Genomic DNA, 10,077 nt, shown 5'->3' with positions numbered 1-10,077 from the left:
CCCCTGGATGCATTAAACCCACTCCCATAGAGGGGAAAAAAAAGATGGGCACAATATGGGGGGCATTTTCAGTTGAAGAAATAGCATGGAGGAAGAGTAAGCCTCATCTTCCATAGTTCCAGTCCATATTGGGCTCTCTGTAACTCCTTTTTGCAGTGAATGTCATGGTTACCCACATCGTGTGCGCTTTGGCCCTGAGCAAGACCTTATTATTTATTTATTTATTTATTACTTTACATTTATATCCCGCCCTCTCCGCAAGCGGACTCAGGGCGGCTTACAATATCATAAAAACAATCAATTCCATAAAACATATAAAAACATAGTTCACTTATCAATTTAAAACTATTTGCGCTGTCTCAATCCAGTCTGGCGGTATTGGGTTCTGACTATGATCGCCAGCTTCTGTAGGATGTCCGGTGGCAGCCCATTTTCAGTCAACCAGAAAAGCTTGTCTAAACAGTTCAGTCTTACAGGCCCTGCGGAACGCTGACAAATCCCGCAGGGCCCTTATAGCTTCTGGGAGGGTGTTCCAAAGTTCTGGTGCTGCCACCGAGAAAGCCCTGGATCTTGTTACGCATAGCCTGGCTTCTTTTGGGCCAGGGGCAGACAGCAGATTTTTTGTCCCTGATCGCAGTGCTCTCTGGGGGATATATGGGGAAAGGCGGTCCCGTAGATAGGCAGGTCCCTGACCATAAAGGGCTCTAAAGGTTAGTACCAACACCTTGAAGCGAACTCGGAACACAACAGGCAACCAGTGCAGCTCTCTCAGCACTGGCCGAATGTGCTCCCGTCGTGGTAGCCCCATTAACAGCCGTGCCGCAGCGTTCTGCACTAGTTGTAGTCTCCGGGTTAGCGTCAGGGGTAGCCCCATGTAGAGAGCATTACAGTGATCTATTCTTGAGGTGACCGTAGCATGGATTACCGTCGCTAGGTCACTGCGCTCCAGGTAAGGGGCCAGCTGCCGTGCTTGCTGAAGATGGAAAAAGGCAGATCTAACAGTGGCTGCTACCTGAGCCTCCATTGTAAGGGAGGACTCAAGGAGCACGCCTAAGCTCTTGACTTTGGGGACCGGTATCAGTGGCACCCCGTCAAGGGCCGGCAGCTGGATCTCTCTCCCTGGACCGCCCCGACCCAGGTAGAGAACCTCCGTCTTCGTCGGATTCAATTTCAGCCGACTCAGTCTGAGCCAAGAGGCCACGGCTTGTAATGCCAGGTCTAGGTTTTCCAGGGTACAGTCAGACTGGCCACCCATCAATAGGTAGAGCTGGGTGTCATCCGCATATTGATGGCAACCCAGTCCATACCTCCTGACAATCTGGGCAAGGGGGCGCATATAGATATTAAATAGCATCGGGGATAGGACCGCTCCCTGCGGCACCCCACAACTAAGGGAGTGCCTCTGGGATGCTTCCTCCCCTATCACCACCCTTTGTCCCCGATCTTGGAGAAAGGAAGTCAGCCACTGCAAGGCAGATCCCTGTATCCCCACATCGGTGAGGCGGTCAATCAGTAGCTGGTGGTCAACCGTGTCAAAAGCGGCTGACAGATCTAATAACAGCAGCACTGCAGAACCGCCCTGATCCAGATGTCGCATAAGATCATCCATGAGGGCGACCAGAACTGTCTCCGTCCCGTGACCTGGCCGGAAGCCGGACTGGAATGGATCCAGTGCGGAAGTGTCCTCCAGGAATCCCTGCAGCTGAGTCGCCACCGCCCGCTCTATGACCTTACCCAAAAAGGGAAGGTTTGACACCGGCCGATAGTTCGCCAATGTGGCCGGGTCTGCTGATGGTTTTTTTAAGAGGCGACGGACCACTGCCTCTTTAAGAGGTGTGGGAAAGATCCCTTCAATCAGGGACCTATTGATGATGTCCTGTAGTGGTTCACGTAGCCACGTTTGGCTAGCCTTTATAAGCCAAGACGGGCACGGATCTAACCTACAGGTCGTAGGGCGTACAGCTGCAAGGATCCTGTCGATCCTTTTAGATCAGGAGTGTCAAACATGTGGATCAGGTCCCCAGTGGGCTGCTATTAGCCCCACAAGCAACTCACTGTCATCTGCTTCCTTCTCTCTCTCTTCCTTCCTTCTGCATCACAGCTTGCTTTGCCAGGCTTGCTCAATCGCACAGGAGCTACAGAGTAAAGCCTCTATTTTGTCCATTGGCTGACCAGCACATGAAGCAACTTATGTACAAGAACTCACAATGCCCAGCCATTTCATGTTTTCCCCTGGGTCTTAGGCTCAAAGCATTGACCATGAGATTTCTGTAATGAATATCAATAAATCAAAAGTGGGTTTTGCAACTTACAGACACACCCCTCAACAACACCTGACAGCATACTCAAGATTGCTACAGCACATACATTGCCTCCAGATTTTGATGCAATAATTCAGTGCAAGAGGTGTCAGTTATCAGAAACTGGTAAGTAAACAAAATATTGCAGAATGCTAATCTTTTAAGCACATTTTATTTTAAGGTGTTTTTTTTTTTAAATCTTTAATTGTATTTGTCTGTTTCTTTATAAAGTTTATATCTCCACTACCTGGCATTACATTTTATGACACGCATGACCCGGCCTGACAATTATCTCATTTACGTCAAATCTGGCCCTTGTAATAAATGAATTCGACACCCCTGTTTTAGATTTTCTACCAAGACCTTTGAATCGAATAATTACATGATTAATGTTTCTTGGCCATGTCTGTGGTTGGGTTGGCAGCCATGACTTGAGAATTGCAGGCCTCCTAAACATGAAGTGACCCTATTCAGATTGAGATGGTAGTAGTAGTACACGAGAAGAGGGGGATTAGAACTCACCCCTGTGCCATTCTCTGACTCCAATGAGCCCCAGAGAGCCACTGTTTTCTCCACTGGAGACCTGGAATGGATACTGATAGGCTTCATGTTAATTTCCCCCTAGGCTGTTTTAAGTCTGAAAATGGCATTGGGGGAAGGCTTAAGCCCCTCTTCCTACATGTGGCAGCCCTTATCCAAACTGGACCGATGTATGCTAGAGATATAGGTATGTCATATTCCTGGTTATGGTGGGAAATCTCCTGCCACCTGCTGCTGCTCCCTGATGCCACTCATTTGGGTACTGGGAGCAAAATGGCCAACCAAATGCAGGGGCATAATTATAGTCCCTGAGATGATGAAGGGGCCACATCATACTGGGCAAAGCTCTAGAATTTCTGCCGAACTCGGTGGTTGAGCCATAGAATTTCAGGTGAGTGTTAGGGCATTGTCTCCCAGCATGAAGATGTTACTTCTGGGTCATGCCAGAAGTGACATCATTGTATCAGGGATGCCATAAAATGGCTATGGTAGGAGGTGGAGGCAGCCACAAAATGGCTGCTGCAGCTTCAGTCCACGGTGAAGATACTTTTGCTATGTTGGCAACTGCTGCCAAAGCAACACTTTTAAAAAAATCCGCACAAGCAATCAAATTCCCCAAGGCCATTCACAAGACTTGCTAGGCCAAAGCTCCACATGGCCATGTCCATTTTCTAAAATACGCTTGGTCAGTGCCAGGAAAGATGTCAGCGGGCACCATGGCATCCATGGGCACCACGTTGGGGACCCTCGCACTAAACCCCATAATGGTTTCATCTCAGGAAGAGGTCTTTAATACCACCTAATTCCTGATCCATTGAACTGGAGATACTAGGAACCAGTGTTCCCTCTAAGCTGAGTTAGCGTGAGCTAACTCACAAATTTTTAGCCTCCAGCTCACACATTTTTGTCTTAGATCAGGAAGAATGAGCCCAGAACACAATAATTTATGCAGTAGCTCACAACTTTAATGGCAGTAGCTCATAACTTTAAAACCAGCAGTAGTAGAAGAAGATATTGGATTTATATCCTGCTCTCCACTTAGAGTGGTTCACAATCTCCTTTATCTTCCTCCCCAACAACAGACACCCTGTGAGGTGGGTGGGGCTGAGAGGACTCTCACAGCAGCTGCCCTCTCATGGTAGCTCACAAAGTAGAAGTTTTGCTCACAAGTCTCTGCAGCTTAGAGGTAACATTGCTGGGGACCAAACCTGAGACTTTCTGCATGCAAAGCAAACATGCAAATATTCCACCATTGACCCACAGCTCCTCCGAAATGAAGGAGCCTATCGACTAGCACTGGAGAATTTCTGTCATATGAGAATCCACCAAAACAAACACAATCCACCCAGTGCAGGGCCTTGTAATCTTGACCCCATAACAATGTGTTTCCATTTCGAAAGCGTTCAAAGTCCCTCAGCTTCTATAGCTTGTGAGGGTGTCCTTGGGTTTCAACTGTCTTCTCGACAATTAGCAGCTATGTGTTGCCCTCAGCTTGTCTTACCTATTAGTTCATTCTTTGTCTGGTGCACAGAAGCCACTGGGAGAGAACCGTAATGGAAAGGGGATTTCTTTTTGTGGCAATCTCCAAGACCAACAGGCTGCTTGTATGTGAAATGAACTCTTCTCTTGGCTTCAGTGCCGTTGTTTTGCAGTCATTTCTCTAAGGCCTCCCTGGGCACTTGCTATCTAGAATTCCTTCCTCCAGCACTCTGACATGCAAGCAAAGAGTGGAATCCGCAAGCCAGCGGCTGTAACTTAGCACGTCCTTCCCGCCCCCCAAGATAGAAATGGCACCTGTATAATTCTGACAGCTTGCAGATAATTTTAACCAGAAGTCATTACTCAGAACAGACCTGACTCCTGCCCCAACTCACCCCCTTTCCTGCAGCACAAGAGAGAGAGAGAAGATTCTCCTCACTGCTGCATTTGCTGTCAAACACACCAGCAAAAAGGAAAAATAAATAAATAAGGAGGTGCTAATACAACACAGCCTGGAAGTAGGAAATAAGATTAAAGGCAAGCACTTGAGAGCTCGGGGCTTGTGGGAAAGGAGGGGGGAAATAGAACGAGGTTTCGGTTGCCTGGGAAAAAGGAAATAAAATAAAAAAGAGCTGACAGACACAAGCCTTTGAGGCTGTTAAAATAAGAACCCTCATTACCTTGTGCTGCTATAATGAAAGTCAGCTTGGCGGGATCTTTAATTTGGACTAGGAGCTTAATTTTTTTTCTTTTGCGGTCGGAGGCCAAGCTTGGCGAGTCAGTAGGTGTGTGACGTCTGCTTTGTGGCACAGAGATCTTAATTGACTGAAAGAAGTTCAGTCATTCGATTCCAGGGTCTGGCAGATTTTTCATGTGGACTGGCAGCTTTGTTAAGCTTGTGAACAAGTTCTAAGGTGGCATAAAGCAAGAACCAGCTGCATTGGTTCCTGGTACGTTTGGGATGGCTTATTTGGTGCTTTCAGTGGCTGCCTTTGCCTCAACAAAATCTGCCAAGAATCATAGAATCATACAGTTGGAAGGGATCTCCAGGCTCATCTAGTCTAACCCTCTGCAGAATGCAGAAACTTCACAAATACATCCCCCCCTCACACATACATTCCCAGTGACCCCTGCTCCATGCCCAGAAGATGGCAAAAATAACTCCTCCGGGATCCCTGGCAAAACTGACTTGGGGGAAAACCCCCCCTGCTGACTGACCACAGAATGGCAATCAGCATTTCCCTGGGCATGTAAGAAAGGGCTATGAGAACTAAGCACTGATGCAGCCCTTCCAGCCCTCCTTCTCATGATCTGCCTAATTCATAGAATCAGCATTGCTATCAGATGACCATCTAGACTCTGTATAAAAACCTTAAAGGAAGGAGAGCCCACCACCTCTTGAGGAAGCCTATTCCACTGAGGAATCTAACTGTCAGGAAGTTCTTCCTAATGTTAGGCTGGAAACTCTTTTGATTTAATTTCAACTTGCTGGTTCTGGTCCTACCTTCTGGGGCAACAGAAAACCACACCATCCTCTATATGACAGCCCTTCAAGTGCTTGAAGATGGTGATCATATCACCTCTCAATCATCTCCTCTCCAGGCTAAACATACCCAGCTCCTTCAACCTTTCTTCATAGGACTTGGTCTCCAGGCCCCTCACCATCTTCGTTGCCCTCCTCTGGACATGTTTCAGTTTGCCTATATCCTTCTTGAATTCTGATGCCCCAAACTGAACACAATACTCTAGGTGAGATCTAAGCAGAGCAGAGTAAAGCGATACGATCACTTCATGTGATCTGGATACTCAGGGGTTGTTTTGTAGAAAAATAGGTGATGGAGCTCATCCAGGGATTGTTATGCAGCTGCACCTACTATCCAATGGACAAGGTAGGTAGGTGGGGAGGAGGAGGGGGAACCCTCTGAAAGGTTCAGGAGCTGTGCTCTTGTGAGCTCCTGCTGAATTCAAGGCCTGTGGATACTATACATCTGTTGATACAGCCCAAAATCACATTTGCCTTTTTAGCCACTGCATCACACTGCTAACTCATGTTCAATGTAAGTTCCACTGGGTCCCTAGATCCTTTTCGCACATACTACTGCCGAGACAAGTCTCTCCCATCCTATAATTATACATTTGATTTTTCCTTCCAAAATGCAGACTTTACATTTATCCCTGTTCAAATTCATTTTATTTGTTTTAGTCATTTTTCTAGCCTGTCGAGATCATCCTGTCTCTGTCGTCTACTGTCGAGATCATCCTGTCTCTGTCGTCTACTGTATTTGTGACCCCTCCCAGAAGATTTAGATCATCATTTTTCTCCTCCCTTACATTATTTGCTCCAGAAACTAGTCGGTAGGATTTCAGGAAAGTGTTACAGAATTCCAACTGATCTCAGGACAGGTGTCAGTTCCCCTGAAGAAAATGGCTGCTTGAGAAGTTGGGTTGTATGGCATTATGCTCTGGTGAGGTCCCTCCTTGCCTAAACCCTGCCCTCCCAAAGTCCCCCCCCCAAAAAAAAATATCAAGAAGTTTCCCAACCCAGAGGCCACTTGTGGGATAGGGCACAGTATAAATTGGAAAATTAAATTAATTAAATTAAATTAAATTTGGCAACCTTAAACCAAAAGCACTTAGGGAAAACCAACTTGAGACATCCAGTCTAATGTGCCATACTTCCATAAGTGCTGTCAAGCTTCCTTGTTTCTGCTCATTCCGATATTGGTTGGGTTCCAGTTATTTATCAGTATTATCCAGGGCTTCTTTTGTGGCGTTAACTCCTTTGCTTATTAGGCCACACACCCCTGATGTAGCCAATCCTCCAAGAGCTTACAGGACTCTCCTACTGTAAGTTCTTGAAGGATTGGCTACATCAGGGGTGTGTGGTCTAATATGCATAGGAGTTCCTGCTACAAAAAAAGTCCTGGTATTATCTATGCAGGTGTCGGCCTGCTTGCTATGGCTTGTTAGTGCTCTTTCATGACTCATCATTGGACATGGGGTTTGGCTATTTCTCCAATGTACCTGCATCTAGTCCTATGAAATCAGCTGAGCAAAAAGATCTTTGTAAATGTTACACCCATGTGTACCAGGAAACATCCCAGCCCAGCTAATCTACTGGTGTGCCTTCCTCCCTTGGATGCCTGTGTTACCAGGTAAGGAAGCTAACAGGTCCCAGCTGCCAATCTCTCAGTCCCTTCCCCTAGCTCTTGTGAGGCTGGCCTGTCTCCAGGAGGCCAACCATGCTCCCTGCCCAAGTTCCTCACTTGCCCATTCATTGGTTCTTCTTCTCCATTCGCGCTGATGGAATGGTGGACTGGATCCCACCCTGCAGCCAGGGGCATCTCATCCCTTTTAACCCAGCTGTATTTACATTTGGCTGGGTCAGTTGGAGCTCCCCTGCCATCACATCAGTCTCATGCAGCTAGCCGAGCCTGCAGCCTACACAGGGGCAATGCAGATATTTTGGATGCACTCTCAAGTAGGCTGCATGCAAAATGACCAAAGGACTTTTCAGGTCTCTCTTTTGCACATACCGAAGCTGGAATCACATGCAAAATATGCTCATTGCCTCAGTTAAGACAACACAGTAACCATGCGGATTGGGAGCTTTGTGAACACATGAAGCTTAGCTGCCTTATAACGAATCAGAACCTTGGTCCATCAGAGTCAGTATTGTCTACTCAGCCTGGCAGTGGCACTCCAGGGTCTTAAGACTGAGGTCTTTCGCATCACCTACTGCCTTTATCTGGAGACACCAGGGATTAAACCTGGGACCTCCTGCATGACAAGCAGACGCTCTTCCACTGAGCTACAGCCCCTCTCTAGTGTTAGTGTGTGCTCTTGACAGACACAGTTGCAGGGAATATTGTGGATATAACATATGAAAAGAGGTACATTCTTTTCTGTTACTTTCACTGATCTGTCCCTGATTGTTAAGAAACCTGTACCTTCAGAACAGTTATCCTTAGCTGCAACCATGCAACATGTTTGGGGAATTAAAAAAGAATTATTCATTGTATTTGTAATTTCATTCTATTTTCTTCTCTCCCGGTGGCTGGCATTTTTTTTTATTAAGATGTTTATAAGACTTAATAATTCCAGGCCCTTGAAGGCATCACATTAAAACTACAAAGACTTTCCAAAATAATAGAAAAAAGAACAAATTAATACTAAGATGCTTGCAGAGGGCATGCATATTTCTCAGTGGGGGCGGCTTACTTGAGGAATATCTAGTTTTGCTTCAGATCAACCCTCATTTGAGTATTGTTGCACTTGTGTTAAGTATGCAATAGAAAGATTCAGGATGTTGAGTTCTAGCCCCATGCATGACTGGTTAGCCATAAAGGATTCCTGAATGTTTTATTTCATTTTGCCAGTAAAATATTCCACAATTACAGAAGATTATTTTTTCCATTGTTCAGACCGCACTAAGAAAACTTTCAAGAAGCTCAGTCTAAATTGGGATCTGTAAAATTTAGGATGTGTTTTCTCAGGAAATGTATCTACCTACATTTTAACTCTTTTCATTCTGTGAAAAGTGGATCTTGTTCTTCTTGATATTTTCATTTCTTTCTGCAGCTACCTATATGCTTGGACCACTGGATAGACCACTGGTTTGATCCAGCAGCAGCAGCAGAAGATATTGGATTTATATCCTGCCCTCCACTCCAAATCTCAGAGTGGCTCACAATCTCCTTTATCTTCCTCCCCCACAACAGACACCCTGTGAGGTGGGTGAGGCTGGAGAGGGATCTCACAGCAGCTGCCCTTTCAAGGACAACCTCTGCCAGGTCTATGGCTGACCCAAGGCCATTCTAGCAGGTGCAAGTGGAGGAGTGGGGAATCAAACCCAGTTCTCCCAGATAAGAGTCCGCACACTTAACCACTACACCAAACTGGCTCTCAGTACTCTACCTGTGCCTTTTAAGACTATCAAGGGGCATTTTTACTTTGCTTGAGGCCTCTTACTAGTCAGAGTTGACATTAAAAGCTAGATGCACAATTGATGGACTTCAGTGAAAGACATTTCCCTGTACTGAAGTCAATTGGAAGACCTGGCCTCTTCAGTTCCCATTGAAGACAATTGGTAGATCTGGCCTCTGCATTGCTTTTCTTATCTATATCTATTGTAATGTGGTGATCTGTGAGAACTAAAACATTCTTCTCTGAGACCAACATGAAAACCTGAATCTAAGACCACAGAAATAATAGCATGTCGCTATTTTGTCTTATTGGCATTTTGCCAGCCAAAAATGTGTTTGCCTTTTCAACTCACAGTAAACTAACGGATATAAAAAAACAATAAAATTCTTAAACCAGATGGTGCATAATTTGGCCCCCAAGTAACCCTCAATTCTGCTGCAAGAGGAGCTAAAGACTGTACAGATTAAGCCTGATAAATTCCAGAAGGGCAGTTTTGTTTGTTTTTAAGATGTCCATAAGGGTTGCTGTAGGAGAGTAAATTTATTGGGATATCAACTTTCATCAGCTAGACCAACTTTCTCAGATGCATGGTATGGTTATTGAAGTGGGTAATCATGTAGTAAGAGATATTGGATTTATACCCCACCCTTCCCTTGTGGTGTGTTCACACTGCACTAAATAATTCATTTTACTTCCAGATTTTTACTGTGTAAGAATAGCAAAGATCTGGATGTATAACACATAATTTAGTGTAGCGTGAACACACCATTGTAATCTCAGAGCAATTTACAATCTCCTTTCCCTTCCTCTCCCCACAACAGACACCCTTTGA

At 45.6% G+C, this 10,077-nt stretch overlaps 1 non-coding gene across 1 annotated transcript; it reads right to left on the bottom strand.

Moving 5' to 3' along the window:
* Positions 1–8,068: 8,068 nt before the first annotated feature.
* On the bottom strand, positions 8,069–8,140 carry TRNAD-GUC (transfer RNA aspartic acid (anticodon GUC)). The gene has a single exon. It is a non-coding gene; the product is annotated as a tRNA-Asp (tRNA).
* Positions 8,141–10,077: the final 1,937 nt, after the last annotated feature.

The sequence above is a fragment of the Heteronotia binoei genome, chromosome 12 (assembly GCF_032191835.1).
Source record: "Heteronotia binoei isolate CCM8104 ecotype False Entrance Well chromosome 12, APGP_CSIRO_Hbin_v1, whole genome shotgun sequence".
NCBI lineage: Eukaryota > Metazoa > Chordata > Lepidosauria > Squamata > Gekkonidae > Heteronotia > Heteronotia binoei.
This window is presented reverse-complemented; position numbering and strand designations above follow the sequence as displayed.